This window comes from Thunnus thynnus, chromosome 22, assembly GCF_963924715.1.
Source record: "Thunnus thynnus chromosome 22, fThuThy2.1, whole genome shotgun sequence".
Classification (NCBI taxonomy): domain Eukaryota; kingdom Metazoa; phylum Chordata; class Actinopteri; order Scombriformes; family Scombridae; genus Thunnus; species Thunnus thynnus.
This window is the reverse complement of record NC_089538.1, coordinates 13,819,095-13,835,117: the sequence shown is the minus strand read 5'-3', so window position 1 is coordinate 13,835,117 and position 16,023 is coordinate 13,819,095. Positions and strand designations below refer to the sequence as shown.

At 36.8% G+C, this 16,023-nt stretch overlaps 1 protein-coding gene across 1 annotated transcript in view; it reads left to right on the top strand.

Annotated features, from left to right (window-relative positions):
- The first annotated feature begins 443 nt into the window (after nucleotides 1-443).
- The window catches only part of zgc:194930 (uncharacterized protein LOC557813 homolog), a 30,994-nt gene continuing 15,414 nt past the window's right edge, over nucleotides 444-16,023 (top strand). The window contains exon 1 of the mRNA XM_067580257.1: nucleotides 444-715. The gene's annotated coding sequence lies outside the window, so the exon portion shown is untranslated. The remainder of the gene's footprint in view (nucleotides 716-16,023) is intronic.

Genomic DNA, 16,023 nt, shown 5'->3' with positions numbered 1-16,023 from the left:
CTTGGTTAGCACCGGTTAGCATGGTAAATTTGTAGTATATGGTTAACTGTGATAATGCTAATGCTAACTTTTGCTTGTGAAAAACAGGCTTAAAACCATTAAAACAAAATGTACTCACTGGAAAAACTGAACTGGCGATTCCTTAGAGGGTCTTTGGTACTTACTGACAAGACTATTTTAGGTGACCAGAATGTTACAATTAAATTTCATGAATTATAAATGAAATACAATTGGACCTCTTTTGCAACCAGTGGAGTCGTCCCCTGTTGGCCATTAGAAAGCATGCAGGTCAGGTTTAAGACACTTCCGCATTGGCTTCACTTTTCAGACCGTGAGTCTGACCACTTGATGGTACTTCAGGTGTTCAGGGTTTATTGTGAAAATGATGACAGGAAGCAGCTGTGTAACACTGGGTGTAGCTTGACGGTGGTCCACCAGTTTCCCAGGCTCACTATCCATCAGCAGACTGCTGTTCAAACAGGAGACATGGGACTGTGGAGTCACCGAGGGGGGGAAAACTCTTCTCTGCGACTCACCACAACAACTCAAACCAAAGGGAGGAAGTCATTTCTAGCTGAAGATGTTTCACGGAGCCTATATTTCTAATTTCTACTCAGTAAAGGACCGGAAGAGAGACAACTTAAATGACAACTGAAGTTATCCGTGCTTTTTTGATACCTAGGGCAAAGTGCCACACCTTCGCTTAGCGCAACAGGTAGGTTGAAACAACACTTGGATACTTTGCTTTGCCTTTGTGACTCGCTTACATTAAAAATACTGCTCTAAATTAAGTTTAAAGATCGTGAAAAGTGTTGTTGATACGTTATTAAACCTTTGATAAGATATCTTAGACGGAATAACAGGTGGAGGTTTAGTGTTGTCAGCCATATGGTGGCGAGAGCCTGCTTGGAAAAAAACAGTAATAACTTCAGGATAGAACATAAATACAGAAAAATAAAACTATTAAAAGGGAGCCACTGTAAATAAAAATACTTTAAAGCATAATAAGACCTTTGTAACCTCGTTGTTTAGTAGCCAAGACAATATTTATGTCAGTTTTTATGCTTACTATGGATGCGAGTGTACACCTGTTGCACGCTATTACACTATAAACACATGAATAAATAAGTAAATGTGCATATACATGTAAGTATAGGAAGGGCCATAGCTAAATACACCCCTAACCACTATCAGAAAAGAAGGCATTTAAATGTTTTATTTGGATTTTTTCAATGTTTGTTCAATTGTTTTTCTATAAATATCTTTCTCCTCACCACAAGGAACACAATTCTGGGAGAGAAATACTGAATCCTTGATATATTATATTTTTTGTTGGACTAAAAGTAGTGAAATTTAAAAATATAGGAATCAGCTTATTAAAATACCTGCATTATGTAAGTTTTTGATTGTAGAATCTCGGTCTGTAAGTATTAAATATGAATTGTAAATATTTTCTCAATTGATTAATTGCTATGAAATGTAAAAAACAAACAAACAAAAAACAATTTCAAAATTTTTGAGCAACAGTTAAGAATCCAGAATCCAAATATATTCAATTTACAATCATTTAAAACAGAGAAAAAATAGAAAATAGTCACATTTAAGAAGTTTTTACAAGAAAATTTTGGCATTTTTGCTTAAAAAAGTGACTCAAATGATTAATCAATTATCAAAATAGTTGCTGTCAAGCAACTTATCAGCTCCAGTTGAATGTAAACTTAATCCAGGTTGCTTAAACCCCTAAACATCCATGAATAATACTGCATACATGTCCTGAATAATAGCATGTATGTGTGTAAAAACAACAGAGCTTAAAATTTCTGTCTCACCCTGAACAGACTGCCCATGGGCAGGTGAGGTTAATGAGTGAATGGACGCTGTTATTGGGGACATTGGAGGAGAAGGAGGAGTGGTCTTGAATCAGTTAACCAGAACCCATGCACACGGCCTTGGGCTTTGTTTGCACATCAAACATGTGAACTGGGGGTCAGTCAAACTTTCTGTCTGAGCACAAACCGGTCGTGACTGTTGTTTGTCATGTACAAAATTCTTTACAGTAGTTAACAGTTGTGTGCGAGCAGCTATTAATGTGTCTCTTAAAACCTCATGAAGTGTTGTGTTTTTTTAGCTGCGGGCGAGTGAGATTTACAGCATCATGACATTTACACAAGAGACTATGCTGTGGCTTGTAAAATCTATTTTCTTACCTTCAGTGGCTGACGCCACCCATGTGCTTAGTTCAGCTTATTAGACAAAACAAGCCATTAAAAGTACATGTAAATACTGTTTGCTCAGTGTGTAGTTTGCTTTGCACCAGGGCTAGTGACTAAACCTAAAACAGGATATAGACATGAGAATGGAACTCCGTGCTGTTATTTTCATTATGGTCTGATTGTCCAGATGTACTGTTTTTAAGTTAAGGATGTGTTGTTGTGGAATAGTAAAGGAAACCATATTTCATTAAAAACTTATATCATTTTAATCAACAAAGGAGTACAAAAACTCAAGGAAGTCTTGAGTATAATAAAAAGCCTTTAATATTACATGGATCACACCAATGCATTAGATACACTGAGTATATATGTTATTACAGTCAGACTGAGGATGCCTTGGCTCTTTCCATCTTTTCTTTTTTGTATGTTTGAGGCCCTTGACTCCAAAAATCACCTTTGTTCATTTTTTAAAAAACACTGTTTTACATTTTGTTCATAAAAGCAAAGACGGACTCCAGTTATTCCAATTTTTACAGGTAAATTTGTAACCTTACGCGCCAGATGGGGTGTTACACAGAACCATCGTTCCTTGGCAACTGTTTGGAAAAGGAGAGGCACTTTCAAAAAAATACTTGGCAGGTGATTGGATGAACCATCTGTCTATCATCTTCTTAATTTGCGAGGCAGCTGGTTTTGCGAGATCACAAAATCATGCAAGAATCCTCAAAGGAAGCTGATTTGGTCCGAACCACTGGTGCTTCGGATACAAGTGCATAAAATGGATTCCTGCATGGTCTCATGATCTCACGAATCCAGCTGCCTCACAAGATAAGTAAATTTGTCAATAATTGACAAATAGAGACAATCTCCAAAGATTATAACAAATTAATAAATTCATAATTTATTGAGTACCAATGCCAAAAAAATGCTGGTTCATGTTCCACAAACACAAATGGTTGCCTGTTTACCTCCATTGAGACAGACTAACTAATTCAGTTTAGGATGAGATGGATGGATGGAAAATTTTAAGACGTCACCTTGCTTTTTTCTGATGTTTTAACATCAACAGTTAATCCATTAATAAAATAGAAATAGATATATTTCTAGATATGGAAAGAAAACAATGAATTCCACACACTGTTCATCACATATTTTCAATTTATTGACGATTTTTCGATCTTCAGACATCCATCAGGCAAAACTAGATATAAAATCATCAGTCGTAACTCTAAGAAAAGTTAGTCCACCTTTCCTTATGTAAATTCATATTATCCTACCAAAAATATGTGAAGATATCGTCCTTTAGGAAACAAACTGTAGATACAGTGGTTGTTTGCATGGTACAGATCAACTTGGAGATGTAGTTTATTATTCACCCCGGCGTCACTGGTTCTATATCATTTAAAACCTTTACTGCTCTTTGGCTCCTCGGCTCGTAGACTTGTTTACTTACTAAAGTACAATTTGGAGCTCCTGGGTCAGGATCCACGTGTGAAAAAACAGCAGCAGGTCTGTTTGCAGTGCGAGAGCGCGAGTGAGGAGGGGAGCGCTATTGATAAGTGTGGGCTGTTAGGTAATAGAGAGGAGACAGGACTCGTTTTCATCAGACTGCTGCCCAAGGCCATCTGAAGATGATGTTTGGACACAACACATAATATTACACACACGGAAAAACACACACACTTAGCTGTATGATATCATCTGAAATCAGAGGAGGTATTTTGATATTTCAGACATTTCTTACTGGACCAGCAGATCAGGACCAACAAATTAATGCTGCTGTAAATCATCTCTTAACAAGGGCTGACTTCATATAAATTGGTTGCCATGGGTACACTTGCCTAATTGCACCTGCCTTATTCAAATCAGTCAAGTCAAGGTCAGCTCGTCAAGCACATTTGTCAAATCTAAAGTTGTAGAGTCCTTTTCTGTTGTTTTTGTTTCATAACAGATATTTAACAATTTCATTTCCACTTCCGCCTCCACACTGACAGCGGTAATAGTTTCTGACTGAAGCTCTTAGCCAATTTTAATTAGTGATTTTAAAACGGTTTTATTAATCTAAAACATTTTTTAGCCACATTTTACAGACACACTCTTTTCAGGTGCAATGGATTTCATCCAAACAGATTTGGGTCTCATCTAATGGCTTTTAATATGGAACTTGCGCTGAAGTCCTGCAAGAATAACTGATACTGGGTGAGTCCAGATCCTTCTAGTGCTGTTTCACGTATTTGTAAGGTTCCTGTAATAATTAGACATAGGTCTGTCAAACGAAACAGGCACATATTATGCAGCGATATTAATCATTTAATAAGGATCTGAAACAAAACCCCAGTATTGAGAAGAGCCATCTTAAACAGTCTTTCCTGAGTTAGAACTGGAGTTAAAACTGGAGCTGGGGTTTTGTTTGTTGTCTTATTAGACATTTGTTTTAAATTATTTTTTTTTATCTCTTCTGCTGATTCAGATTTTATGTGTTTAACAGAATTCTGGTTACAATCTAGTGATCACAGTCAGCTTGATCTGAATTGTGCCCTCCAGATTATGACGTTTTAGCTGACCGAGGGATTGCGTTCATGATGGTGGCCTTGTTACTGTCTATAGGAAGCTTTTTCAAATGTAACCTAATAGCTTGTAATGATTTTTCTTCCTTTGAAGTGCTCCTTTTTGATGGAGCTTCCTGAATTTTTATCTAGTCTTGTTTTAATTTATGATAGCATTGTTCTTTGTGGTGATTTTAATATTCACATTGATAAGTCCTCTACTGTCCTTGCTACTGATTTTTTAAATATCACTAAATCTTTTAACTTTCAACAACATTTGTCTCATACCAAACTCATAACTGTGGCCACACTCTAGACCTTGTCTTTAGTCTGGTCTGAGAATATCATCTGTGGAAATCATGGACATGTTTGTATCTCATCACCAATGCATTGCTTTTAACTGTGAATTACAGGCTGCTAGTACTGTCTTGTCACGCCCTAAGTATACTCATGTCTTTAATGAGCATAGTGCCTCTAAATTCTGTTTAATTCCCCTGGCAATATGTTTCCTGATTTCTCCTACAACAATGATATGGTTAATTCTTTTAATTCTCTGTGTTCCTCAACCTTAGATGTCATAACTCCTTTGAAGACTGGATCTAACTCAAAAACTAGAAAACAGCCCTGGTTAAATGACAGTACTCATAGTTGTAAAAGGAAATGCAGAAAAGCAGAATGTAGATGGAAGAAATCAGGTGTCCAGGTCCATTTTGTGGCTATGAAAGAGTTATTACTCATTTATAATAGGATGTTGAAAGATGCAAGAACATGCTATTTTTCTGAACTTATTTCTGCCCATCAGCACAACCCCAGATTTTTATCTTATCTTATCAGTTAGTAAACTCAGCCTCTCCTTGCACGTCTGCTAATTGTGATGCTGACTGTGAAAAGTTTTTATTGCACTTTGTTGGAAAGGTGGAGTCGATAAGACTTAGTATTGCCCCCAATTCTACCATTTTAGATGTTGAACACCTGCACCGGGATACCGGGATGCTATCTCTCCCCTATTACTCTGCCTGAACTTCTAGAAATCATGTCTCATATGAGAGTATCCTCCAGCCCTCTTGACATAATTCCAACTAAATTTTATTTGAAGTAGTGGAATGTATTGGGCCCCATTTGCTTTCTATTTTGAACAGCTTGCTATGTCCCAGATTACTTTAAAACTGCTTGTGTCCAACTACTTCTAAAAAGAACACGGGCTTGATCCTACTCTCCTAGATAACCATCGGCAGATTTCTTAACTGCCTTATAATTTCTAAGATTCTTGAAAAAATGTTTCAAAGCAGCTTCTTACCGCTGTGGAAAACCATAGTATCTTTGAAAAGTTTCCATCAGTATCACAGCACTGATACAGCCCTTCTCAAAGTCACTAAGGACCTTTTAAAAAATGCTGACACATGCATGTGTTCATTTCTTGTGCTGCTTGACTTAAGTGCAGCCTTCAACACAATTGATCATGGCATTCTTTTACATAGACATAGAGGCACTGGGTGGGCATATCTGGTACTGCTTAGACTGGTTCTCATCATTTGTCAAATAGGAAGTTTTGTGTCTCTGGCAACAACTTCTTGTTGTCATCTTCCCATATCAAGTATGGTGTGCATCAAGGGTCAATTCTTGGACCAATTTTGTTCTCCCTATATATGCTCCCCTAGGGCAATATCATCTGTAGACGTGGTATCTCTTTTTGTTATGCAGATGATGCACCGTTGTACCTCCCTGTTAAACTTACTGACCTCAGGATGCTGAGTTCTCTACAGGATTGCCTGATTGATATAAAAAAAACTGTTGATAAATTTTCTTCAGCTCAATTCTAATAAAACAGAAATCCTTATTATTGGGTCCCAGAATATCACAAAACAAATACTGCCATCTACTGGTTACCTGTCACAACAGATAAAGCCTATTGCAAGAAATCTTGGGGTACATCTCAAGTCTTGTATTTGATCTTTCCACGCTCCTCGCTCCTCGCTTCTCGCTCGAACCGGAAGTCGTTCCGGTACGCCATTTTGAAGGCTGTGTTATTCCTGTTCTGAGGAGCGAGGAGCGAGGAGCAAGGATGGATTCCTGAGGGGCCATGAGCAAGGATACAAGAGAGTAGCCTTCACAGAAGCCTTTTACTGACCAACATGCCTCCTTGGATTGGAAAGCAGTTATTGATCGGATGCTGCAGCTGATTGGACTGATCTGATACATCACAACATGCAGAGACAGATTACAGATAAAACTCAAATGTATCACTCCCTGTATATTATTTGTTTGCTGATTCACCATCTCGTTAAAAATCTGTTAACTGTAGGTCTGATCAACAAAAGAACCATAAGCAACTTTATTTATTAGAGAAATTTTTCTTTTCAAGATCTGTTAATTCCCCCATTAACTCTTATTATGGATAAAATTAAAGTCAGAGAGAGAGACTGTCTGTTAGCAAGAAACACATTTTAAACACATTTATATTTCACATAATTTATCACCATTTCCATTCAGTTACATGTGAGACTGAAAATCCCGGAGCATCGGGTTTGATATGAGTTACATAATTCCATTTTCCCTGAAACATTTAGCCTAATAAATAATTTCCAGTGTTCAAAAGACACCCTAACCATATTCTGGGTTATTAAATAATGACTTCACAATCAGAATATTAATAAATACAGACACAAATAATGAATAAATAATACATTTACAACACATTCTGCCAGTAGAAATGTTTCTTGCGCCCCTGAGCAAGACACAGTACACAGTATAAATACAGAAAGCAGGTTTTTATTCATGTGCAGGTGTTTGTTAAACAGGTAACAGGCTGCAGAGAGAAAACAGCTGCTCTGGCAATGATTTCTTTGTGTCTTTATTAGTATTAGCACAGTGCACATGTGTGCAGACACAAACTCCATCAGAAGTCGCTACAGCTGTTAAAACCAACTGACAGCTGATCCAGCTGTGATCAGCTGCTGCTGTCATCAGAGAAGAACGTCGCTTCTCGTGACACTTCAGAGGAAAGGACATTTCATTTCTCTAAAAACATATTTCTTCATATCTTCTCTCCCTGCATGGTTTCCAAGACGCAAGTGAGGGAAACATGGATGCAATTAAGAGTCTTCAGATGTACCCCTAATGTCCTGTGTGATAGCAGTTTATGTTTTGAGCAAAATATTACAAAGCTTGGCTAATCATGTTTTTATCACCTCAGAAATATTGCAAAAATATATTAAAGTTTAGAGATGCAGAACTCAGCTGCCAGGCTTTTAACCAGAACTAAGATGTACGATCACATCACACCTGTTTTAGCCTCTTAACTTTGGCAACCTGTTTATGTTAGGATTAAATTTAAGATCTTATTGATTACCTTTAAGCTCTTCATGGCCTTTTAATCCCTTATGAAACTTTTTGTGGTTTGAAATCCTCAAGCAGAAGTCTTCTGTCTCTTCCAGAGTCCAGGCTGAAAACTAAAGGGGATAGAGCCTTTGCCAGCCGAGGCTCTGGAACAACCTCCCCAAAGAAATAAGGCTGTAAGAGTCAGTGTCCTCTTTCAAGTCTCTTCTTAAAACCTTAAAACATACTTTTATCGAAAAGCATTTCTTAATTTTACCTGAGCTGCCTGCTTTATGTGTTTATTTTTTATAGCTTTTAGTTCATTTTAATTTCTCTGTTTTAAATGTGTGTGTTTTTTGTTTTTGTAAAGCACTTTGTAACTGTGTTTTGAAAGGTGTTATAGAAATTAAAATAAAATATAAAATAAGTTTATTATTATTATTATTATTGTTAACAGTAGTTCAGGGCTCTTTGTGTGAGCTGTAATTTAAAAAGTTAGACAGTAAACGTCACTCGGATGAATGGCTCGAGGTCTTTTATGGGAAGTGTTATCAGGCGTGGGAGGTTATCTCACCTACTGTACATGCAGGTTATTAAAAGCAGGATAAAGCAGCGGTGAGACAGCATAATTCTATTTTCTTTTTTTTTGGTCGCTGCACCGACTTTAAAATAGTGTATTGACATTTCAGCTGGATTTTAAAAGCCTCAGAGCTGATAAGAGGCCTAAATTGACCACCTTATCAAATCCTGCAGTTCTCTTTCATTGGAGAAATGCAGAGGTTCACACCGGCCGCTGATGACTACACGGAAATGCTGTCAATTATTGCTTATTTTCCGTCATTGCTTGGGGACTACCTTTATGTTCCTGAACATGCTGTATGTGAGATAAAAGCCAGTTGCACCTAAATAACACGGGATTGAATGCAGATTACATTAAATTGACCCACAAATAAAGCTACATTAAGACCTTTGTTCTTATTTGTCATGCAGATGACATGAGATGTTAATTAATAGATTTCAAAATGACAGGTCTGAATGTGTATCTGCATATTTAGTTGCTATTAGTTTTGGAAACTAAATCTTGGTAGAAGGAAGGAAAAAACCAATTTCTGACTAGTTGTTCATGATAGGGATGCCACATAGGGTTTTTACTCGCCCAAAATTTGCTGTTTTCAACTTCTCAAATGTGATGATTTAATGCTTTTCTTTGTCATATGTGATAGTAAACTGAATATTTTTGAGTTTTGGACTGTTGGTCGGACAAAACAAGACATTTGAAGACATCACCTTTGATTCATGGAAATTGTAACAGTTATTTTTCTGCCATTTTATAGACCAAACGATTAACTGAGAAAGTAATTGGCAGATTAATTGATCATGAAAATAATCATTAGTTGTAGGCCTAGACAAAGACACTCTGATTCCAATGTCGGTAAAATGTGACTTCAGTTGAAGCATACTGACCTTTTTATGTTGACCCTTTATAGGTTATTTCAAAAATAATTTGTTAAATCTTATATCTTACAATCAGCAACAACAGTCTGCTGTTTTTGTGAAACATGATGGGAAAATTTGTGGCATGAAGCAGCTGCTGAAATTTTACTTGATACATTTTCTTACAGTGTAGACATACAAAATTCAAAAACAAATCATTAAGTACTCTGTTTTTGCTCAGGAAATAAGTTGGACAGCAATGATGGGCAGGTCTAGTGCTGAAACTTAACTTATAACTTAACTTAAACTTTAACTTACTTATTTTTCCAGAGCCCAAGGTGACATCTCTAAATGTTTTGTCTGACCAACAGTACAAAACCCCAAGATTCATTTTATAATGATATAAAACAGAAGATGCTGGAAGTAGCAAGTGTTTGGAGTTTTTGCCTCATAATCAGTTGGTTTTGATTGACTAATCAATTAATCCTTTCAGCTCTAGATTGATTCTCGAGAGTTCTGTTGGAGTGATATTTGTTTGTTTTCCTCTGCCTATTTTTTTGCATTTTTTAAAAATATAGCACCAAACTGAAAGTTGCAGATCAAGTTGATTATGATTTTTTTCCTGATTCATTAAAGCATCTCTGGCTCTTATAGTTTGTGAGGAAAGAGTGGGTTTAGAGCCTTTTGAATCGGGATGCAATTTTTAAGTGTTTTTCTTAGATAGTCGGCCATGTTAAAAAACTAAAATTGATTAATCATTAACAATTGATGAATTTGATTAATAGTTATCAACAAAATACCCGTAATGTCGTCCAATAAATATCTACCCAACATTTTCTGACAGTTACACCGCATGTCCCTCGTCTTTTGCGTTATCAGTTAATATTTTTTTTAATAGGTTGAATTATTAACAGCAATTAAATAATAATAAATCATTGACATCTTTACTTTTGAGAGAAGATGAGTATTTATAAAAAGTTTAAAACATCAATGAGAATATTGGCGATGTGGGAAAGTAGAGGAAGGGGATGAAGAACTTAATACAAGGACAATGAAAAGAACAATAATTCGGGAATTTATACTGTAAAGTTTATACTGTACACATAGTAGCACAGTTAGTTCCCTCCATATTTCTGCTGACATCGTCTCTGACAGCACATGATTTGAAAGTTCAAATTTCAAGAAAGCAGATGTGACAAAACGCTGATGGAAAAAAAAGATAAAGACCAAGAAACAAGACAGAAAAAAACAGACAAGCGAGATGGATGTCGGACCAGTTAGCCCACTTTCCCGTCACCACACCCTTCCCATGTCACCCACATGAACTTGATCTCCCTTCTCGCTGTCCCTTCAAACACACAAAACACATAACATACATACTCTAAACGGCCCAGGCTAGTTGTCAAGATTTAATTTATGGCTTTATAATGTAGCGTACGGCTTACATAAGCTGGCCTTTTCAGAGATCCATCATGTGACGGAGTGATGTAGCAACAGCAAACTCTTGTCTGTGAAAGACTCAGCCCCTTTGCTGAAAAGTTCACTAGGGACCCCCTGGACAAATATTCATATCTACACCTCCAGCAACGACTCTTTGATTGAGCATTTAATTACTGCCAGCGAATAGGCGCTATGGGATTTTAGTGGTCTACTAGCAGGGCTCTACTGTCATTCAAGCTCTCTATTTTTGTCTCTGACTAGTGCCCATTAAAAAACATGCCTGTTCGGAGCGGGCCAATTGCTTGGCCTCTGGTATTGCTGCTTGCAGCTTTCTCGAAAACCGCTCATCCAAACAACTTCACTTCATTTTAGATGGTAGTCCTTATCACTACGGGTGTAATCCCCCCCTCCAACCACAATGTGGTTTTCAATGGCAGAGTGGCGCTGTTCGTGTTTCTGCTCGTTGACTCGGCGGGAAGTGACGAAGCAGAAGCAGCGATTCGAAGTTTATGACTAACTGTGCTGAAAACTTTACTGCTTGCAGCTTTCTCGAGAACTTCTCACTCGACACTGCACTTCCTCGGGACCTCAGCGACAAACCTGCCAAGTGTGAAGTCGATCGGATGAACGGTTGTCGAGAAAATGAGAACAGATATGCATACATACATACTGAGACTCCTTCTATTTTAGTTAGATGCTCATCTAGCTGTATTTGGTTTCATAATGTTGATATGCGCAGTGTTTGGACCAGCAACTCAAACCCACAGTTATACAAAAAAGACTGTGGATAGATTTCAGTCGTCCAAGGGCACAACAAAAACAGCTGGTATCAGATATGCTAGACTGAGGGAAGACAAGATGTTCAAGGACATGACGGTGTGTTTTTGTGTTTTGCGGTGGTTTGAGAGGCTGGAGATCAAATCACTACAGTGAATAGCACTTTTACAACAACAAATGTATTTGTATATTTCCATGTTACGCTTACATATGTAGTTCTATGGATGATATAATGTCTTTTGGTTGGTCCAGACTGAAATGTGTCAACAACAGGCTGGATGAATTGTCATGAAATTTTGTATGCATCCTACTGATTTAGTGATCCACTGACTTTTCAATAGTTGCAGCATGAGGTTGCTGCCACCGGTGTAATATCTTGACAACTGTATGGATTGCTGTGACATTTGCTACAGATATTCAAGATGCCTAGAGGATAAATTCTAATGACTTTTCATCTCGCACTATCATCAGGCCAAAAGAGTTTTTTCAAAATGGTAAAAAATACCTGTAGTTGTTAAGCTGTGATGCTAAAAAACCTCTTATCAAGCATTATTTCACCCCTTACCATCGCTTTTGTTAGTTGAAATGAAAAAAACATAACTGGTGTCAAATAATATCAGCTGAAGCCAATTAATGTTTATCCTGTAATACCTGTTATCTATGTGCTCTCTGCAAGCTGGTGTCTATACTCAGCCAATAATTGTTTGTGTGAAAAAAGAAACATCACATTGCTTGTTTGAAACCGAAAAAATGGCGACTCTTCTCACGAAAGTTATCTAGCCAATGGTTTTGCATCAATTTCAGGAGATTCTGTGAGTTAAATTTCCATGCAAGTCGTATCATTATTTTATTATAAGAATAAATAGTTATTTCAGAATTCAACCAACATTTCAAATGCTCGTTTTCAGCACAATAATATAACAATATGTTATTAGGCTCATTCAGCTTTCAGGAAAGCAAGCAGTAGGGCTACATAACACAGCAAACGCCACATGTTTAACAAGTAAACAGTCATATAATAACTACTTCAAGTAGTAGTACTCTCTGATGTAAACTGTGTGTCTCAATTGTATCTTTGTTTAAAGTTAAACCTAATTAAGATTCAACAAGGGATTTGAAAGTATTCAGATTCACTAAAATACAATCAAACCTCAACTGTAATTGCAGACTTAAGCTGCTAATCATGTATCCATTCAAGAAAACCATTATGCAGTTCACTAAATATAGAAGTGATCCAGTCATAAAAAAGGTAATCATATTATCCACTGAGGAGATAAGGTACCCACTATCCTTTAAAATAGGACTTCATACATAATAGTTCTATCCTTTTCTAATTTTGCCCTCATTTCAAAGAGCAGGACTTTTCAATTGTTGGATCATCCACTCTGGTAATGAAATCCTTCATTTAGTGTTATTATGAAAATAGCCACTCCACCTACACAAAGTGATTCCTTTTTGCAAACTAAATTCAAAACAGGTGAAATCGATTTCAACTGGACACTTTCCAGAGGACGCCTTATTTTAAGCCTTATCTTTCCGGATGAAATTTTCCACCAGCAGCAATCGTTCAAATGTGACCCCGACTGCCAATTCCATGGGTATCCCCTGGATTTCAATCCAGTCCACATTTAGGGGACGCGATACAGCAATCTCACTTTTATTGCGCCTGTTTCTCCAAGATGAAATGTTTCAATTTCCTTTGAAGAAAACTCAGAAAGCGAAAAAATGGGAGCCCGGCCAAACTGCCAGCTCTGAAATATCTCTCCCCTTCAGTAATCGTCCTACGATCTTCCCCATCATAAAAAACAGGAGCAATATATGATATATTGAATGGCACAGGGAGCAGATAAAGCACTGTTATTGCCAGCCAACAATGGACAATATCTGAATGAATGATAGTCATTTGATGCACAGATTGAATTCTTGACCTCATTATGACTTTGGAAAGTCTCCAGGGGAACAACATGATTGGTCATTTGGATGTACTGATGTGAATCTGAGTCAGCTGGTTACTCTAATGTCTGTGGGAGGCTTCACAGGCAGAGAGAAAATGCTCATTACTGACAGGTTTGCTTGGCTCTCAGTTTGTCACAAATCTGCTTTAATACTTACTGTTACAATCTGCCTTTTTCATTCTAACCTTAAATACAACAATAACAAAATATGCAGCTATTATAGAGGTTAAAAAAACACTAATTTAACAACGTAAAAATACCCCACTACAAGCAAAAGTCCTGCACTAAAAATTGTTATAGCAAAACATACGCAAGTTGCATCATTCAATTGTTATTTATGCATTACTGTGTTTAGAGCTGCAACGATTATTATATTATTGATTATATATAATGAAATAATTGTGTTTTAGTCTTTACTTTTTAAGCAATAATGCTATCATACATGATAGTGAACTCAATATCTTAAGATTTTGGCTGTTGATTGGATAAACAAGACATTTTAAGATGTCACCATTAGTTCTGAGAAATTCTCTGATATTTCATAGACAAAACAATAGATAATTGATAATGACAGTAAACATTAGTTGCAGCCCTAAATGTGTTCAGGATTTTAATGTCGTAGATGGTCAAGGAACTATTTTTTAACTATAGTACTATACTATTGATCCAACCCCACCCAGAGTTCCAGCTTTTACCTTCTGGTAGAAGATTGATGGTTCCCAAGAGCAGACTGAACCGTTGTGAACATTCATTCCTGCCTAATGTCCATTAAGCTTCTTAACACTAACAAGTAATGTAGATGTTGGCCCAGAGGGTTGTGCAATATGTCGCCATTATCAGTAGGTGTGTATGTGTATATGTTTACAGGCAAACTGTTACATATGTGTATATACAAACTGTGTATGTGTACAGAAGCCATGGGCTGTTAAGATGGTGACTTTTTATTTATTTGTTTTTTCTTTTACAATGCAGTATGTATGACTTTATTTCATTTTCTGTGCAACCACAGGATGGAATTTCCCTACAGGAACATTAAAGTATATCTTATCTTTTCTTATCTTATTACATAGTATAAATTATTACAATGCAAGCTTGGTTCCAGATCACTGCACTATGACCCACATAGCTTTGGGTTGTGGTTTTGTTATTCTCAAATCATAATTTATTAAGAAATTAGTGCCAGTCGTCTGTGTCCATGCATGATGTATTTCAAGTAGATATGTTATAGGAAGAGCTAGGAATGGGTTACAATACATGTTTCCAGTTTGGATCTGGCTTCCAGTCGGCAAAATACACAGATTCGTTGAGCTCTGATGTCGACAGATCTTTTATCAAACCTTTCATCTCTCCTCCTATTTTTTTTTCTTTTGAATTAGCAAAGAGCAATGAAGAAACACTCAGGTAGCAAGCAGGGGCGTTGGCTGGACTGTTGACCATCAGGGGCTGAGCCCAGATCCTTCTCTATCAAGAAACTTAAAACGTACTTCATTTTTTTCCTGTGCATGTGAGGGCTACACATTGGATTTGATTTTATAATCTGCACATGAATATTCCTGCCACTCGAATGAACCAAAACGAGTCATATCAGATACCTACTACCATTATTACTAGGCATACATGATGACCCATAATAAACACATAATACAGTGGCTGTTTCACGAATGAGAGTTGAAAACGGCGAACTACTCAAAGAAACTTTTATAATTTGGTTGGACCTACTTGATATACATCACAATATATATGATTACACAATATACTGTATATTACACCTGACACTGACCTACAGTGATGTGTATGATGTGTCTAGAGAAATAATTTAGCTGATCAAGGCAACATCACTATTTTGAGTTTACCAAGTTAATAATTCTCAATCAGGAACTCCAGTATTCGGAGCAAGTAGCTTGTGTTATTTCACTGTGTCAAATACATATTTAATGAGCATTTCATGTCTTTGTTTGTTCATTTTCAGGTTGTGACTATACGTTTTTATTTTGCAGCCTTGAAACTGCAGCATTTCTGTCTTCTCAGCCAAGAAAATCTAACAGAACCTTTGAGTTTCAGTTATTTGATAAATGCATCGCAAGGATTTTAAATTTGAGAAGCAGATTCATTGCTGGATGCAGATTTGATAAAAATGCTTTTGAACCACAGCTCTAGCAAGAGCAAAAGAATTTAGCCAGTACATCGCATTAACCTTGCAAACTAAAGGTCAGTAATGAATGAAATGAAGAAAAATATTGCTTTTTGTCTCAAATTTACCAATCGAGTCAGGTATTAAAGACATAGGTATAGGTGGGGTTTTTGGTCTCACTTTTTAGTCTGATGCAGAACTTTGAAATACTT